The sequence below is a fragment of the Argentina silus genome, assembly GCF_951799395.1.
Source record: "Argentina silus genome assembly, chromosome: 3".
Taxonomy (NCBI): Eukaryota; Metazoa; Chordata; class Actinopteri; order Argentiniformes; family Argentinidae; genus Argentina; species Argentina silus.
In genome coordinates, this window is record NC_139657.1 from 29,359,579 (window position 1) to 29,377,801 (window position 18,223).

Genomic DNA, 18,223 nt, shown 5'->3' on the forward strand with positions numbered 1-18,223 from the left:
TCTCAAAATACCAAGTTACCTATTACATAATCTCTGCAGTGACTCAAAACTGTTTTGTTCTTGACACACAGCCGACTGGGCAACACCAGTGTTATTTTGGATTACAATTATCGTTAAGCTGTCGTTGAGTTGACATTCCTACTGCTCTGGTATAGAGCAATAACGGAGGTGTTGTTTGGTTCATAATCCATTTCAGGGCATAAAAAAAGATCAGTGCTACTGTTATGCAAGCTTGATGGATTAACAGGGATATTGTCGCTCATTCCTTTAATCCACTAACCCCACTCTGGATGTGCTACAAAACATATGCTAGTAGAAAGTAAGTTATACGACACATGCCAAGGTTTACAAACAAGACTTGGACACCTTGCTTTAACATGCGTCTTGTGATCAGATCTGTCCAGATTGCATTTACACTGACTTCCATTTATCTAACTTTTGTCTGCATTGTGATCAGATTTCATTGAAATGTCCCTTCTCGTGGCTCGCGGTCTAATGTGTGTGTAATTGAAACAAAGTTGAACAGAATGTGGTTAACAACCTCTGTGTCCAGATTGCATTTACACTTGTCCATGATGCGGCCACAATGTGGAAGGAAGCAAGAGTTATGATGAGACTACCATTTTCCTGTATTCTTTCACCATCTTTAATCAATTTCTAAAGTGGGGAATAATAGGAATACTTCAATGAGTTTCAAGGGGTATATACACTCACCAAATACTTTATTAGGAACACTATACTGATACTGGGTAGGACATCCCTTTGCTCTCAAAACAGCCTCAATTCTTCGTGGCATTGATTCCACAAGATGTTGGAAACATTCCTTTGAGATTCTGGTCCATGATGACATGATTGCATCATGCAATTCCTGAAGATTTTTCAGGTGCACTTTCAAGCTGTGAATGTCCCATTCTACCACATCCCAAAGGTGTTCTATTGGATTCAGATCCGGTGACTGGGAAGGCCACTGAAGAACACTGAACTCATTGTCATGTTCATGAAACCAGTTTGAGACGACTTTTGCTTTGTGACATGGTGAATTATCATGCTGGAAGTAACCATTAGAAGATGGGTAAATTGTGGCCATGAAGGGATGCACATTGTCAGCAATAATACTCAAATAGGCTGTGGCATTCAAGCGATGATTGATTGGTATTAACGGGCCCAAAGTGTGCCAAGAAAACATTCCCCACACCATTACACCACCTCCACCTTGAGAAGGTGTACAAGTCCTAATAAAGTGCTCGGTGAGTGTAGATGTAAATCTCTAGGAGTGCTTGATCATATGAGGGTGGGTGGAAAAAAAAAATCTTCAATCTTCTTAGAAAAGTGGAACCTACTGTATTATTTAGAAACTAGATTTAGTATGAAATTAGATTTCATACAGAACTTGCATAAACCTCTATGGTCTTGTGGCGATGCTGCATTTGCGTTTCTCGGGTCACTTTAACGCAGAGAAAATATTAACTTTATTCTCAATGTATTTTTGTAGTCTGCTATGAGCGGGGTGCCTATAGCCAATCATCAGGGATGTGTTCGTCAATTCGTCGTCCATCTTTTCCGAATTTCATCATCATCATCGCATAGTTTATGAGGCGTGTCGTCTATCATGCACATTTGTGTTTTGACAACATTCAAGCAATTTGCCTCTGCATGCTACCTCAGAATGTGTGTCCTTCACAATCTGGAAGCCACACAATGTCTGCTCTTTTTTGATGGTGGCTTTGTTCCTCTAGTAGAATGAGGCACCAGCTCCATATCCAACACTCCCCACACATACCTCAGCTCCATCCAACGGCCATTACCATCTCCCCTTTGGCTAAGTATCCTCCCAGTATAAGGGCTAGTCAAGTCCTTTCAACACTGGGAAATTTGAAGACCCAATGTGGGGATATATTGCCTTAAAATGTCTGTATAGGGAGAGAAGCCAGCTATAGATTTGTGCTAAATGCAGCCCGTAAAAGAGACACATTACATGCAAATGATTCAGGCACTTGCCGTCAACTGATGTGCAAATCACTGAGTCCCCATTGTGTCTGATGAATCATAGCCATTAGCATCTCAAACACACTGGTGTTAACATGGTTTTATGTAAGGCCACTTTTTTCCCCTTGCAATCGCCTCACTGTACTGTAACTCTTCAACATTGATCATCACATTTTTGGTCATTGTATTAATGAATATCACGTTTCCTCTCTTCATGCTCGGCCAAGTGTGTAGATTTGTTTACTGTTTATTGTATCCCTCCTCCTCTTCATCTTGCCCTTTTCTGTCAGTGTAAAAATCACTCTGAAAACCTTTTAATAATCTCCCACAAGGCTACACAAGCACTTTCTGAGGCATGGAGGAGTGGGAGGAAGGGGAAGAGTTGTGCCAAATTGCCCCATTAGGAGCCATTCAAGGGGAAGAGTGTTTAAAGAGCGGTAGCGCCAAGGGACTGCCTCTGCTGCAGAGTGTGTGCCTATAGATATTTGTTCTTGTGTGTGTGTGTATTCCTACATGTTTATGTGTGTTCCTGTGTGTGTGTGTGTTTTCCTGTGTTTGTATGTGTGTTCCTGCGTGTGTGTGTGTGCTCCTGCATCTGTGTGTGTGTTCCTGCATGTGTGTGTGTTCTTGCGTGTGTGTGTGTGTGTGTGTGTGTTCCTACGTGCGTGTGTTCCTGCGTGTGTGTGTTCCTGCGTGTGTGTGTTCCTGCGTGTGTGTGTGTGTTCCTGTGTGTGTGTGTGTGTGTGCAGGTGAGTGGAAGAGAAGATAGTCACACCCTGCCTTTTATGTCTTGATTAAACAAGTTCTGTAGTTAGAAATCAGAGGACGGGGGGCACTTAGTGGCGTAGCACACTAATGTGCATACCGCATAATTGCAAGGTTCCTGGTTCGATTCTGACCTTCAACATATCTTGCATGTCATCCCTCCTCTCTCTCCCGTCCTTCCTGTCAATCTCTACTGTCTCTATCCCAATAAAGCAGAAATGCCCTAAAAACATATTTTTAAAAAAAGAAATCAGAGGATGGGCTCATAGTTATGAATGGAATGGAGTGAGCTATGGTATATATGCCATTTAGCTAGCGCTTTTATCCAAAGCGACTTACATTGCAGTGAGTGTATACATTTCAGTATATATAGTCCCAGTAGGAATCAATCCCACGACCTAAGCGTTGTTAGCACCATGCTCTGAGCCACAGAGGACCATCAAACGTGTGTCTAAAAAAACATTTTCATTAGCATTAACTTCCACCATTGGTACAACAATTTACCTCACAAACTCTGTGACAACATTTTGAACAATAAACAGCCTTTGTTTTGTCGGAGATCGGGTCAACAGACAATTTGTCTATTGTACATTTGCGATGTTTGGCCAAAGGTTTGTGACTGAAAGATGACTACCGGTATGAGGGATTAGGATGAAGCAGTAGGGTAGTGTCGTAGTGGGGTTTCCGCTAATCACTGGTACCTGGTTAGATATCTTCTATACCCCTCAAGGCTAAAGTTAGGATTGAGGGTGGATCATCTGACTAGGGGTAACTTCTCCCTCAAGACTAAGAGGCTAAGAGTATTACGGTATGTCCCTCAGCTGTAATTATGAGTGTAGCCTGTTGCCACAGTAACTAATGGGGCCTGAAACGAGTTGACCTGGCTTATGAAGCAACACTTTCCTCCTGAATTGACCTAAGTTTAGACATATTTGTTTTCATTTTTACAGTAGGTGGTCTGTCTCCCCATGTCTGTCTGGATTTTCCGGCTGTGACAATGGGCCACTGTGGTGGCAGTGTGGCACTGTGACAGTGACAGAGTGCTTCGAACCCTGTCACCCATCTGTGCCACAGACATTAATTGATCTACTATCCTCAGAGCAGACCTATAAATCTGTCCATTCGGACCAGGAGGAGAAAGTACTCCTTGCTGCCTTGCATACACAGTGTCAGAAGTCTTATATCAAGGAACGTGTGTGTGTGTGTGTGCTTACAGTGTTATTATACAGTTTTTGTCTCGCTTTAACAGGTGTATTAAGCCTATTTGGTTTTAGCTGTCTGATCCGTCACACAGCTCTGCAACAGTCACATAGTTGATTCAATCGGAAGAAAACCGGTGTGATCCAGATCTGATAAGGCTAAGATAATCCCTGTCCCTGTCCAAGTTTGTTCAACTGTGTCCAAGTTTGTTCAACTGTGTCACATTCCTTCTCAAGAAAGAGAGGCGTTTATCAGTGAAGACAGTGGTCAGTGTTTCTCTCGCGTCTTTGTGTTAGGATGCAGCTGTGGCACCATTCGGGCCGCACCAGGCTGCGACCAACTCAGAACCCCCCCAACCCCCATCCTCCTCATCATCCCCTTGCCCTCCCCCCCCCCCACCCACCCACCCCACCCACCCAACCCCCCCGTCCTCCATTCCCTCGTATGGGCCACCAGAGAACTCTCGCATTCAGGCCCCCGAAACTTCTACTCTTCATATACGCCCCCCCCCCCCCCCCCACACACACAATGATCTCACGCCGGAAACTCCGCTTTCTTCTCCAGAGAAAGGAGGCCTTTTGTCTCAGCAAACAGAGGGCCTCCTCACAATCAGCTGGGACTTTTTCTCACCGAGTCAAGGAACTACAGAAAAGGAGAGAGCAAGAGCCTGGGAGAGAGAGAGAGAGAGACAGGGAGAGAGAGAAAGGAGCTATAAGGCACAATTTTCTCAGAGTTCCAGAAATGCCTCAGACCTTCCAGCCACAACCAAAACAAAGACTCCACTGAGGTAGCACAGCTATGACCTCAGCCCTCCCCCTTCTCTCCATTTTGGGAGAAGCGGGGCCCCTTTCTCAAGCCACCGTTTTCACACGGTGTGTTTTCTTAAAAGACCAAATCCCTTCCCGGCGGAGCTAGGCGCAAAGCCACCGCTGCGGAGCCAAGATGTCTAGCGAGCGCCTCCGAAGAAACAAGAAGCGATTCTCGCTCGACAGGTCTTGGCAGGCGCAGAAATAAGACCCTCATCCATCAAGAGATGCCCCCAGTCTTGAGTCCCCCCCCCCCAACCCCTTCCAACACACAAGGACGTGTGTTGTTCACAATCGCCCCCTTGTCAACAATGTACAACGTGCTCACTTTCAGCTGGGGCCTAAATGGTCTTCTTTTTGGAAAGAAAAGGGGTTTATTTATAGGGTCTTATGTGAGGTAACGGAACATCAGGCTTGGTTAAACAAATGTAGCATTAAGACGGCGCAGTGTTGTTTGCTGTCGCGGTGCTTGACCGTGCTGTAGGGATGACTGTCTGTCACATCATTCAAAGAGCTGCTGTTTTCCCGACGGCTTTTGAAAGTGGATTGTCTTTCCTAGCTCTGTGGTGGACACACCAGTGAAGTACTCTCTCATTACTCCCTCAGGAGGTTTGGGCTCCTGCGAGGGTTGAACACCATCAGTGTAGGCCGCACAGGTCGCAGTCAGTGTAAGCCATGCAAGTCGCCCTTACACTTTGAGTGTCCAATGTTGGAATGTAGACTTTGGATAAGTCTTAATTCCTGGAATTGTAACCTAATGCTCGTTTACAGAATTTAGACTATGCATTTGATACTGGTTCACAGCTTATTCTAGTGCTGTGATGAAATCCAAATAATGGGTTAGGGTTAGGATTAGTATTTTTTTATTGCTAAAGCCCCTCAAAAGCAGCATGTACTGTATTGTGTTGGACTAAGGTTATACGCAAATACCAGTTATGTCCCCATAATTGTGGCATTACACAACTGCAGAGTCAAGGTACACGAGAATAGAGGACTCATAACACAAAGTGATAACACTTAATTGAAATGCAAGAGAGGCTTTTCTCTAGAAGAAGAAAAATGTTCTTCAATGCTCTCAATGATTTTGTGCACTACAATACGAACACAATATAACACAATTCTATGGCTAGATGGCATATGGCTACCGTAGTAAGTGACACAGTTCTCGTCATACTCAGGTCACTGTTTACTTTGGGGTGAAAGGGTGAGAGGTTGACTTTGCCAGACTCTGCGGTCAGTGCATGATTTGGCCTTATGTAGCAAGTCTATGAGGTATCACAGAGAGGGGAAATGATGCAAATATGTCGACATAAGGAAAATTAATAGAAATAATAAAATAATACAAATGATAAAATGCGCTAAAACTCAATACCCACGATACAGCTCCTGGCCATTTCTGTACATACAAATACAGTTAGATCCATATATATTTGGACTCTGACACAATTTTTGTTATTTTAGTTACAGTTATATAATGAATATGGGCTTAAAGTGCAGACTCTCAGCTTTAATTTGAGGGTATTCACATCCAAATTGGAGGAAGGGTTTAGGAATTACAGCTCTTTTATATGTAGCCCCCTCTTTTTCAAGGGACCAAAAGTAATTGGACAATTAACTAAAAAGCTGTTTCATGGACATGTGTGGGCTATTCCTTTGTTATTTCTTTATCAATTAAGGACGTAAAAGTTGTTGATTCCATGTGTGGCATTTGCATTTGGAAGCTTTTGCTGTTAACTCACAACATGCAGTCAAAGGAGCTCTCAATGCAAGTGAAACAGGCCATTGTTAGGCTGCAAAAAAAAAAATCCATCAGAGAGATAGCGGCAATATTAGGAGTGGTCAAATCAACAGTTTGGTACATTCTGAGAAAAAAAGATCACACTGGTGAGCTCGGCAACACAAAAAGGCCTGGACGTCCACGGAAGACAACAGTGGTGGATGATTGCAGGATCCTTCACATGGTAAAGAAACCTCCAGCCAAGTGAGGAACACTGTCCAGGAGGTAGGCATATCATTATCCAAGTCTACCATAAAGAGTAGACTTCACAAGAGCAAATACAGAGGGTTCACCACAAGGTGCAAACCATTCATAAGCCTCAGAATAATAGAAAGGCCAGATTAGACTTTGCCAAAAAACATCTAAAAAAGCCAGCTCTGTTCTGGAACAGCATTCTTTGGACAGATAAAACTAAGATCAACCTGTACCAGAATGAAGGGAAGAAAAAAGTATGGAGAAGGCTTGGAACTGCTCATGATCCAAAGCATACCACATCATCTGTAAAACACAGTGGAGGCAGTGTGATGGCATGGGCATGCATGGCTTCCAATGGCACTGGGTCACTAGTGTTTATTGATGAGGTGACAGAAGACAGAAGCAGCCGGATGAATTCTGAAGTGTTTAGGGATATACTGTCTGCTCAGATTCAGCCAAATTCAGCAAAGTTGATTGGAGGGATTGGATTCTCGGCAAAGTATTAAAAATGAGCATTTTATTTATGCTCATGTTAATTTGTCCAATTACATTTGAGCCCCTGAAAATGGGAGACTAAAAATGGTTGCAATTCCTAAACGTACAATACAATATTTTTGTTCAACCCCTGGAATTAAAGCTGAAAGTCTGCCCTTCAATTGCATCTTGATTGTTTCATTTCAAATCCATTGTGGTGGCGTACAGAGCCAAAATTATGAAAATTGTGTCTGTCCAAATATTTCCGGATCTAACTGTATATCAAACCTCAATACTCAATACACCGCCCAGCCCTACTTCACATAAGGTCGCCATATACCATCTATCCATAACCAATCTCCCTTAAATCATATATCCAACCAAAACACATAGCAATTGATATTGTTTTTTTTGGGAGACAAAGACATTTAAACATGCGTCTAATGCCATTCTCATCCACAGTGATTGTTTTTAGTGATCCAATGTCAAGTTGCTTCAGGAGTTTATTGGAATGGTGCCACTGCTTTAGTGAACTCATATTGTAGCAGTTCAATTTGGAATGGTTGATTGATTGTTGATTGATTGTTCATGCCTGACTATCTCGTCTATACGACATCAACAGTAGGAGTAATCTCACTAGAAATGTACAATGGCACATTCATAGAGTGTTACGACTTCCAAATGTCAACCTAACCGTTGTGCTTGAGTGCTCCTATGAATGAAGTGAAGTTTAAGTGGCAGTGCTTGTAGACAACCCCCTCCCCACCCACTCACTTTACACGCACACACACACACACACACACACACATACGCCTTTCACATGTGCAGTGCGTAGCTGACTCCAGCCAACCTATCATGACCTTTGGCACATTTTCGCTCCCGTGTCAAAATAATCTTAAGATCAAAATAAGCCTGTTGAACTGCTTTCTAGGGTATACACAGACACACACACACACACACACACACACACACACACACACACACACACACACACGCATGAAGGGTGCAATTTGCTGCCGGGGATGGCGGGGATTTCCCCCCTTCTGCATTTCTCAGTATCTTTTATCCTTGGTGGGGACACAGTATATCTCCACTTCTGATATGTGTTTGTACATTCATCCCCAGAACAGATCCTAATGACGAAACAGTGAATTCATTCTTTTGGTAATGTTTTTCTGATGTTAACAGGCCTAGCCCTATTATAGTGTTAACAGCCCAAAGATTTCTTTGTCTTTTGAAATGCCAACTTGTGCCAACTCGAGCCTCTACGTTGGGTAGCTACACTGTTGCAATGCTGTCTGAGGCAGCTCGTTGATACATTGTTTCAATGTTTTTCATGGCAGCTCCTTCATACACATACCCCCCCACACACACAAACACACACACACACACACAAACACACACACACACACACACACACACACACACACACACACACACACACACACACACACACACGAAGAAGAGAAGTAAGGTGGGCTTTCTTCTCCAAGGTCCAAGGACAATACAAGAGTTTTCATGCCACAGGCAGGGCTACCTCATCACACGCATTATCAGAGGCAGGCACGTACACAGACTTATAGAAGGGCAGGTGCTCAGCCCCCAAAAGCCCCCCCCCCCCACACACACACACACATACACACACACTTTTATCTCTGATAGCATCGAGCATCGATTGAAGTGAAGCCATATAGTGGAAGGGTTGCCTTTTGGTTGCCTCTTTTTTCACACCGTCCAGGAGGGCACAGGGGCAGGGGCCGTTGCCCCCCTTGCCTGATCAGAGAAGTCACTAAGTTGGAGCCATAGAATGCAGATAGGGGTCAAAAGATAGCGAATATAACACCTACATAAAACATGTGTCTAATCCCACTTTATATTAATTACAACTTGTAATGTTTTATTGAAGCATATAGTTTTCTGGAAGCATTCATACTTATAAATAGGGCCCAGAGAAATGTTTGACCACCTGATCCGTCTTATACTCAAGGCACCTCCACAGTTTCGACAGTTCTAGTTTTCCTTCCACACATTCAGTGACAAAAAAATCTTAATATTCTAAATAGACTGGATACACCAATCAGTTCAAAATGTTTTAATTCTACAGGCCTGTAATTGTACCGCTCCCGCTAGCCACAGATTTTCGAACTGTTTTCGAACTGTTTACTATTAATTTGTTTGGCTAATCACTATCTTTCCATGGACATTGTTAAGAAATATTGTTATACAGTGTAAATCATGTCAGTGAAGCATGTATTCTTCTTTTGGCTCTACACTCCAAAAGTTTGGATTTTAAATCAAACATTATTTGATGGTATTTGTGTACATATTGATTTCACCATTACAGTACAACACTTTTTAGGCATAGTCCCCAGGGTACCCAAAAGTAATGGGAGAGATTTAACAAATGCCAAAATGAAGCACTCTGAAGTCTGCGACCCATTGATCCCACCAGACGCTGGGTATTTTCTCTGGTGATGCTTTGCCAGGCTTGTACTGCAGCAATCTTCAGTTATTGTTTGTTTTAAGGTCTTTTTGCCTAAAATGGAAATTAAATGCATGTTCAATTGGATTTAAATCTGAAGATTGACTTGGCCAGTCGCCCTGAAAAACTCCCTAGTTGCTATGGCAGTATGTTTTGGGTCATTGTTTTGCTGTATGATGAAGCACCATCAAATTAATTTGGAGGCATTTGCCTGTACTCCAGCAGACAAGATGTTTCTGTACACTTCAGAAAACATTCTGCTGTTAGCAGTAACATCATCAATTAAGACAAGTTACCAAGTTCTAGTGGCAGCTATACATGCCCAAATCTAACACCCCCTGCACCATGTTTCACAGATGAGGTGGTATGCTGTAAATCTTGAGCCGATTCTTTTTTCTCCAAACTTTCCACTTGCAATCATTCTGGTCCATGATAATATTCACCTTATCTGTCCACAAGACTTTTTTTTCCAGACCTCTGCAGGCTTTGTAGGTACTTTTTAGCAAACTGTAACCTGACCATCCTTTTTTAGGATAACTAGTGGTTTGCACCTTGCAGTGAAGCGTCTGTAGTTTGGCTGGTGATGTATTCTGTAGATGGTAGTCTGTGACACATTCACGTCTACCTCCTGGAAAGTGTTCCTGATCTGTGGGACAGTTGTTTGGGGTTTTTCTTAATTATGGTGAGCATTCTTCGGTCATCCACTGTAGAAGTCTTCATTGGCCTACCAGCTCATTTGCGATTGCTGAGCTCACCAGTGCTATTTTTCTTTTTAATGATGTTCCATACTGTTGACTTTGGCAAGCCTAAGGTTTTGGCTATGTTTCTGATTTGTTTTTGCCTAATAATGGCTCATGTTGACAGACATCAATGGCAAATTCCAAAGGCAAATCCAAAGCCTAGAATCAATACTACACAGACAGCTCTCTCATGCCTGCACAAATGATGTGACACACCTGACTAACCAGAAACACCTTCAAGTCAGCTGTCCCATTACTTTTGGGTACTTAGGGGGACTATGCATAAAAAGTGTTGTAATTTCTGAATGGTTAAACCAATATGTACACAAATATCATCATTTTTATTATGCTTTGTTAGGTCTGTTTGTATGTGTCTGTTTGTGTAGTTGTGTAGTTTGTCACTCATGGTGCGTGTGTGTGTGTGTGTGTGTGTGTGTGTGTGTGTGTGTGTGTGTGTGTGTGTGTGTGTGTGTGTGTGTGTGTGTTTGTGTGTGAGAGAGATAGATTAGAGAAACGTAAAAACTACAGGCAGATCGCTTGCTTCATCCCCATTAGCCCATTGTGTTTTACCCAGAAGTTAAAGTTGTGACTGTTGGTGAAGCCTCTGCCATGTCACTAAATGCTTCTGTTATCATTGTAAGGTCAGGGGGTGGAGATCCTGGGGTCAGAGGAACCACAGGAGCCATGGTGATATCACTGCTAGGCTAGCGTGACCCATTCCATGTGTTTGAGCTTAATTTAGAATGACCCAATTCCTCCTCCAGCTTACACTGCGCCAGTTGGACGATAATCACACAACACTCTGGTTTTACCCATCTCTCTCATGTACTGTAAACACAGACGGAAAACGTAAACCTTTGTTGCCTCGCTGTCCCCAAATGACATTTAGACATAACAACTTCTGTGACAATAGCTTTTTGTATCTTTTCAATTTGAATGTTTTCAATGTATATTTGAATGTGTTGTTTTCTAGTCATAAACAGTCGGGTATATCTGAGTGTTTAAACAGACATTGTGTCTGAACCTGGTGAACTAGCAAAACAATCCCCTCTGACAATACGATCAACTTCCCCTCATACGTCCTGTTATGAGCCCGGCCCCTGCAATCTCAGCCATGTCCAGAGTAAAAATTCCTACATTTTCCTGTTGCAACTGGACTTCCTATGGGAACTCCACCCCCCACACATACTTTCTTCCACACACACATTCTCTCTTTATTTCTTTCACACACACACACACACAAACACACACGTACGCGCGCGCACACGCACACACTCACACTCACACTCACACTCACACTCACACTCACACTCACACACACACACACACACACACACACACACACACACACACACACACACACACATACCACACATCCATTTATTCCATAACAGCTGTGAAGCTGACAAGCATGTTTGGGTAATGACTTAATGGCAATGTGACATCCTTATTGTTCCTCTCCACAAATAGCAAGTGGGGTTAGGCACAACACTAGAACAGAATACTAACGAATGAGAGTTGGATAATGTCAGTCCTTAATTAAAGTCAGGGTAAATAAAGTCAGTCCTTAATTTACATTTATGAGGTTGTTTTCTCCACAATCTCTCCTCCCTGTTAGCCTGAGGACTAATGTGTCAGCACTCATCCTGTCACAGCTTACTTGCTGCCTGGGCAGCCCACACCACTCCTTTAGAATACCTGTCTTTGCAGTTAATGCAATGACCAGGACACTTAAGCAAAAATCTGAAACATAGTCAAAAACCGTAGGCTTACCAAAATGAACAGTTTGTAGCATCATTTAAAAGAAAGGAAGCACTGGTGAGCTCAGCAATTGCAAACAGCCTGGTAGACCTCTACAGTGCATGACTGAAAAATGCAAAAAATATCCCCAAACAACTGTCCGACAGATCAGGAACACTGATATGCAGTGTCGGGTGGGGTCAATGAGTCGGAGACTTCAGGCAGTTATTGCATGCAAAGGATTTGCGAACAAATACTAAGATGTTGGCCCGTTTGCTGGCGAATCGAGATCATTTCTGTGGGTCCTGAAGCCGAACGGAAGCAACTCATTGTGTTTTAATTGAACCTGACAACCCTCCTCTTTGTAAAACCAGTTTCGGGTGTATAGAACTTTAACTGCAGTGATCTAAAGACAATGAGCATCCTAGCATTGAGTAACCAGGGTAACTGAGACTGTGTGTGCTGCAGACAATCGGATCACCCCTCTTGTAGGGGCGGGTGTTGTGCACATGCTGACACTTCATTTGTTCTGATGGACTAATCAGGGAGGGAAATACAAAGTCAAGTAAGCAAGTCCAAGAAACCGTTTCACAGAGAGACAATCATTTTTTGTGCTAGATGGCTCTGGTAATATGAAAATCATGTCTGTGCAAGCTTCACAGTGGCACAGCCTGAGATACAGCAAATATTTGGATGGATGTTGTGATGAACTTTTGTTTATTAAATGGATTGTAAAATGGATTGGTGAAAAAAGCATTTTTTCTCAAATGATATTAGTTCTGTTTGATTGAACTTAAAACATCTAATGGAATCATCTTAATTATATATTTGTCTTATTGCTCACACTTGAGATTCTGACATAATCTGAATGCCATTGAACATGTCAAATGATTTATAGTTTATATGATTGCTATTTTCTCAACTTTCATAAAAACACATTAAACCTACAGTTAGTTTCATAAAAACACATGAAACCTAAATTCCCCTAACCCCAGAAAAAGAAAATGTATTACAATTGATAGCTCATGCTTATTGGATTGTTATAAAAGATGAATTTATTAAAAGAGGGAGGGAATTCTGAAAAACGGGGGCATAGATTCAAGAGGGCTAAACACAAGTTCTTAATCACCCACTGTATTTTCCATTCATGCATGCATCACATGGTACTGTAATAAGGTAGAAACGAGTGAACAAATACCATCAATATATTTTGTAAAGCACAGATTTTTAAATGTCTTTTAATTTGAATGTTTTTTAAACTGTAGGAATTTAACACAACATTAAATTATATGAATGAACCCTAAAAGTGTTTTGTGTTTGGTGACTCATTTATCCATGTATGGCAGTGATGGTTACGACATGCCCTGTAACAATAATTGATGATTGTATGATTTTCCTGTAGCAGAAGATCTCAGAGAGCCTTGATCACAGAGTGATTCTGTGTGACTAAAGGTTTCTCAAGTCCTTTGTTTCCTTGAGCTGCATTACGCACAGGGCCACACAATAAAAAACGATCAAGACTGTCAACGTGTATTAAAAGCGCCTTTCAGTTGAGGGCAATTATAGATCTCTAGCGATATAATTAGTGTTGTTTGACGCAACGTGGTGGACCCACAGTTTCCGGTGAAATGTTCATCCGTCACTTATTTCTCTTTTATCACATCTCCTGGCATCTACAAGAAGCAAAGGGTTCTTACAGGGTTTTTTTTTTCTTTTTTTTCATTAACACATTGGACAGGGATATAATAATAATGTCTCCAAATATTTAAGACAAGAGAAAGCCTTGATCATGGCTTTGTTTAAAAATACATGCCCCAAAGGGAGGAGAAAAACTACACATAAGAAAGGGTATTTATAGAAAATACATCTTAGGAATGTGCTTGTTAGCCTTTTTGTGCCCGAGGCTACTTTAGGTAAATCAATACGAGGATGCAGCGCACAGCCTACACAAGCATACAGTACAAGTACATTATGCTTTCTTACTATCCACACATCCTACTATTCCATTACATGAGACACTTGAATGTTCAATGTGCTTGACCCTTGAGCAACCCTGTTTCCTCCAAACAAAAACTAATCCAGACTAGTACGTTTTCAACCTCCTTTCTTTCTTCCATCCCAATGAGCTTCAGTCAAGCTCAGCCAATTTATCACTACCCCTATAGGGTTTGACGAGTTCTGCTTTGGTGCCAACCCTGTGATGTCACACTGCTTTAGTGGGGGCATATTTAGTGGGGGCACATGCGTATTTTGTAGAGGTGGGATGCAAGATGATCTGTGTCTCGAGGAGGAGGAAACAGGATGCCATCTGCATACCGTAGTGGACACACTGAGATGGCAACATGCCTTTGGGCCACAATAGCCTCAGATGGCTGCTCCGGCATTACACCGTTCCTCACTTTGACCTTGGTTGAACTTGGGCATATCTAAATACTGCTGGGAGCTATTCAAACACAATAGAGAAACTGCTGATTGTTGAGGGTAGCCATTGTGGTCTCTGAAATGTAGTGTATTGTACAAAGACTAAAGGAATGTTGACTATTTATGCCTGATGTCCCCAGTCAGATAATGGTCAATGAGGCACAGGGGGTAAAATATAATTTAAAAAACCATAATAAATCCTAAACCATTAAAGTGTAACTATCAATCATCAATGACATTCACAAGATTTTCAAAGATTCTAATCAGGCAAGTGGCCTTAGATCATCAAATTCTGATCAGCAAGAAAATGGGTATATGGAGGTCCTGCAGATCATGCAGTAACACACTGATAAAATGATTGATGTCCAGGGCAGACGCTCATATGAAAGATATGTGGTGTAGTGGTTATAGACTTGAGTGAGAGTGGTGCGTGTGATTCCATCTCTGGCTCCAGCTCTTGGCTGTCGAGACACTTTCAACGCTGCACGCCTTTCTACTAGCATGCAGCAGCAGATGGGAGGGGTGACAGAGGATGCTTGCATGAGGACACTGTCCCAGTCTGACCCCTGTGCTGTTTATTTTGGGTCAGAATGGACATATTTAGCACCACTGGCTGCGCTGGCATGTGCCCAGACACCCACTGTGCCTAACTCTGCCTGGCATACTCATACCCATTTATCCTCACTCCCTCACTATATTACTGCCAACAGGAAACCAAAGGTGCTGGTACCCATTATGTGCAAAAAAACAGAAGCTTTGTGTTACAGGAATACTAGCTCTCAAATTCAGAAGAATTGGATCCAAAAGCAAGCTTGGTCATGGCTGATAAGAAAGTTTTTTGTGTATTGTTGGTGTTTGTTGAGTCACTGACATGGTTGACTGTATTTCTGGAGTCAAATGTACAAATAACGTTCTACAGTACAGTATGTCTAATCTGAGGTTCCTAACAATTTGAGTGATTATGAATGCAAACAGTATTACATAAAATAACATAATTATAATTGCCACTAGTCTCAAGGGTTGGGGTCAGTTGAGTATCATTGCAAATGGGGAATTCATGATTTCTTAATATTTATTCAAATCACTTCCTGAATTGATTGAAGTGAAATCGAATTGACCCCAACTCTGCTAGTCACCTTTACAGTGACCAGCACATCAGACCCTGTAACTTAATTTCCCATTTATACATTATAACATACAAACCCCCAGTGTCCTAAAATACCATGTCTTGTGGTGTTTAATCATGTTTTCCAATTACATTACTCCTACAGCCTAACCATAGCTTCCAGAAACAACAGGTCTCTTTTTCATATTGGCTGCAGAAAACAAGTTTTTCACATTGACATTAAAATAATACCAAAATGTCCTGTAAGCCAACTTTTTTTTTTATAATGTCCTTACTTGACCCATGGAATACAATTCGAACTTGACCTGAGAGGTTCTCTTAAGCTTCAAATTTAGACACAGTTTGGTTCAATAAATGACATATAGAATACCATACACAGCACAAACGATTCTCAATACTTGTATGTTCATTTTAGTTTGATCATAAAATATTTGAATATACAAAGCTGTAAAATACAAAATACACAATATAATTGATCAAAACAAGAGCACGTCTCTGTGAGCTGGTCCTTAACCAAGGGCATAAAACAACTGTGTTGGACCAAGCGTTCCTGGATTGAAACCCTGAAGAAGGCAGATTGCTGCGGAAACATTGGTTAAATAAATAATTAGCATCGGAGCAATAGAAAGCCCTTTTTCTATTTTTTAAGTTTCACCCACCAGCCTGCACTTCAACCAAGCAATAGTGTGCGTTTTCTTGCTTTTTTGGACCAAGTGCAACCTCAGTCTACCATGAAGATTGTATGTTGTTAAGTCTGAGGAGCACAGTAGCTAAAAGCAGTTCTTCATAATTCTGTGGACACCCATGGGACATTAAAAAGTAGCAAGCTCTGAGAGCTTGTCTGATCACCACTGGGTCGCCATGAAAGCAATGATGTGAGGTAAAATGGGAGTTTTAAAATAACTGCTTTATATACAAATAAAATGCAATGATAAGCTCTTTTCGAAGTAAAATACTCCCCACCCACAGACTGATACAAAAGACAAGGGTTAGTGCGGAAACTATCCCTAGAAATGAACCGCAGAGCAGAGTGATAAACCGAGTCTAGTGGTTTAAGAACTTGCATCTGCATGCGTTGTCTCTTCCTCCTTATTCTTAAAGGTGAAGCAGGACTTACTGTATTTCTATAGATAAATATATTTTAACTCAGAAATTCTAGATCAGTTTCTCAACATGCGTTTTAAAGGACAGTTTTTCATCAATCCAGATACCCAGGTACTACCCAGGTAAAGAGGGACTCAATGTGGACTCCTTTCATGGTACACATATGCAGAACACTGTAATTAATATTACAGGATCTAGAGAAAAAGATAAACTTAGTTTTGCCATCTTTCAGAACCAGCTTAAGATCTAAAAGTGATTTTTGAATAGAATCAAAATCATGGTTGAAGGTGAAAAAGGGCATACTGAGCTGAGGGGCACAGGAGTATCATCAGCATAAATATTTAATTTACAATTGTTCAAGGAAAACTAACATTATTTATGTAAATGGTAAACAGTGGACCTAGAATCAAACCTTGCATTCATATTGAGAAAACTAGACTGAACTCCAGCAACTGAGATACAGTACAGGTTAATAAAGAGGGCTGCACAATGCTTCTTATCCATAGAGATCCACATTTAATTTATAACTAGGGAAGCAACAGAGATGGTGCTATATCCAGTCCTAAAACATGGCTGGTGTACATTTAAAATGCAATTTATTGTTAAAGAGGACCACATCTGAGAATTGATCAGTGATTTCAATATTTTAGCGAAACAAGAACGTTTCCCGATAGGGCGGTAATTATTCAAATAGCTGGGAACACCCCCACACTTTGGGAATGGTACCAGAGATAATTGTCATGTTAAAAAGATGAGCCTTATAGTGATAATGCAAATGCAATGAATACAAAGCAAATGCATTAACAATGTAGAGTGGATGTTTTGCCTAGTTTGAATGGATAAAGCCTCTCCTGAGTTATCGATTCATCTTATGTCATCTTGAGTAAAAAACAAAACAAAAAAAACACCAGGAGTAAAGACTTTCACCAGGAGAGAATACCTCCTTTCCCATTTTAATTTCTGAGAAGCATACCAAATTCCATTCCATACATTCATGGAAAATGTCACACATCAGCTGAGGTACAACCCCAGTATAATCAAACTGTCACATAGATCTGACACAGTCTCACGTATTGCCCTTTTAGACCTGGCAGCATGATGCTCTGGCAAAAGTCACACTTTCAAGGAACTGTCATAACAAGGAAATTCACATGGAAGGCCAAATAATTCAGTCTAGTGTGTCTTCTTGAGTGTCTTTATCTTAGTGAGGCTCTGCAAAGTCTGGTTTTGAAGACATTGACAGTGTATTCACCATTCCACCTGTTTTCCGAAAGGGAATTATGACACATTATGACACAATATTCATTATTATGACACATCTTTCTTTCTGTTTTGAGCTTTGTTGACCAAATTTAAAGGTGAAGAGTGTTGTTTTGCTCTTTGCTGCCCTCTTTTTGGCCACACTGA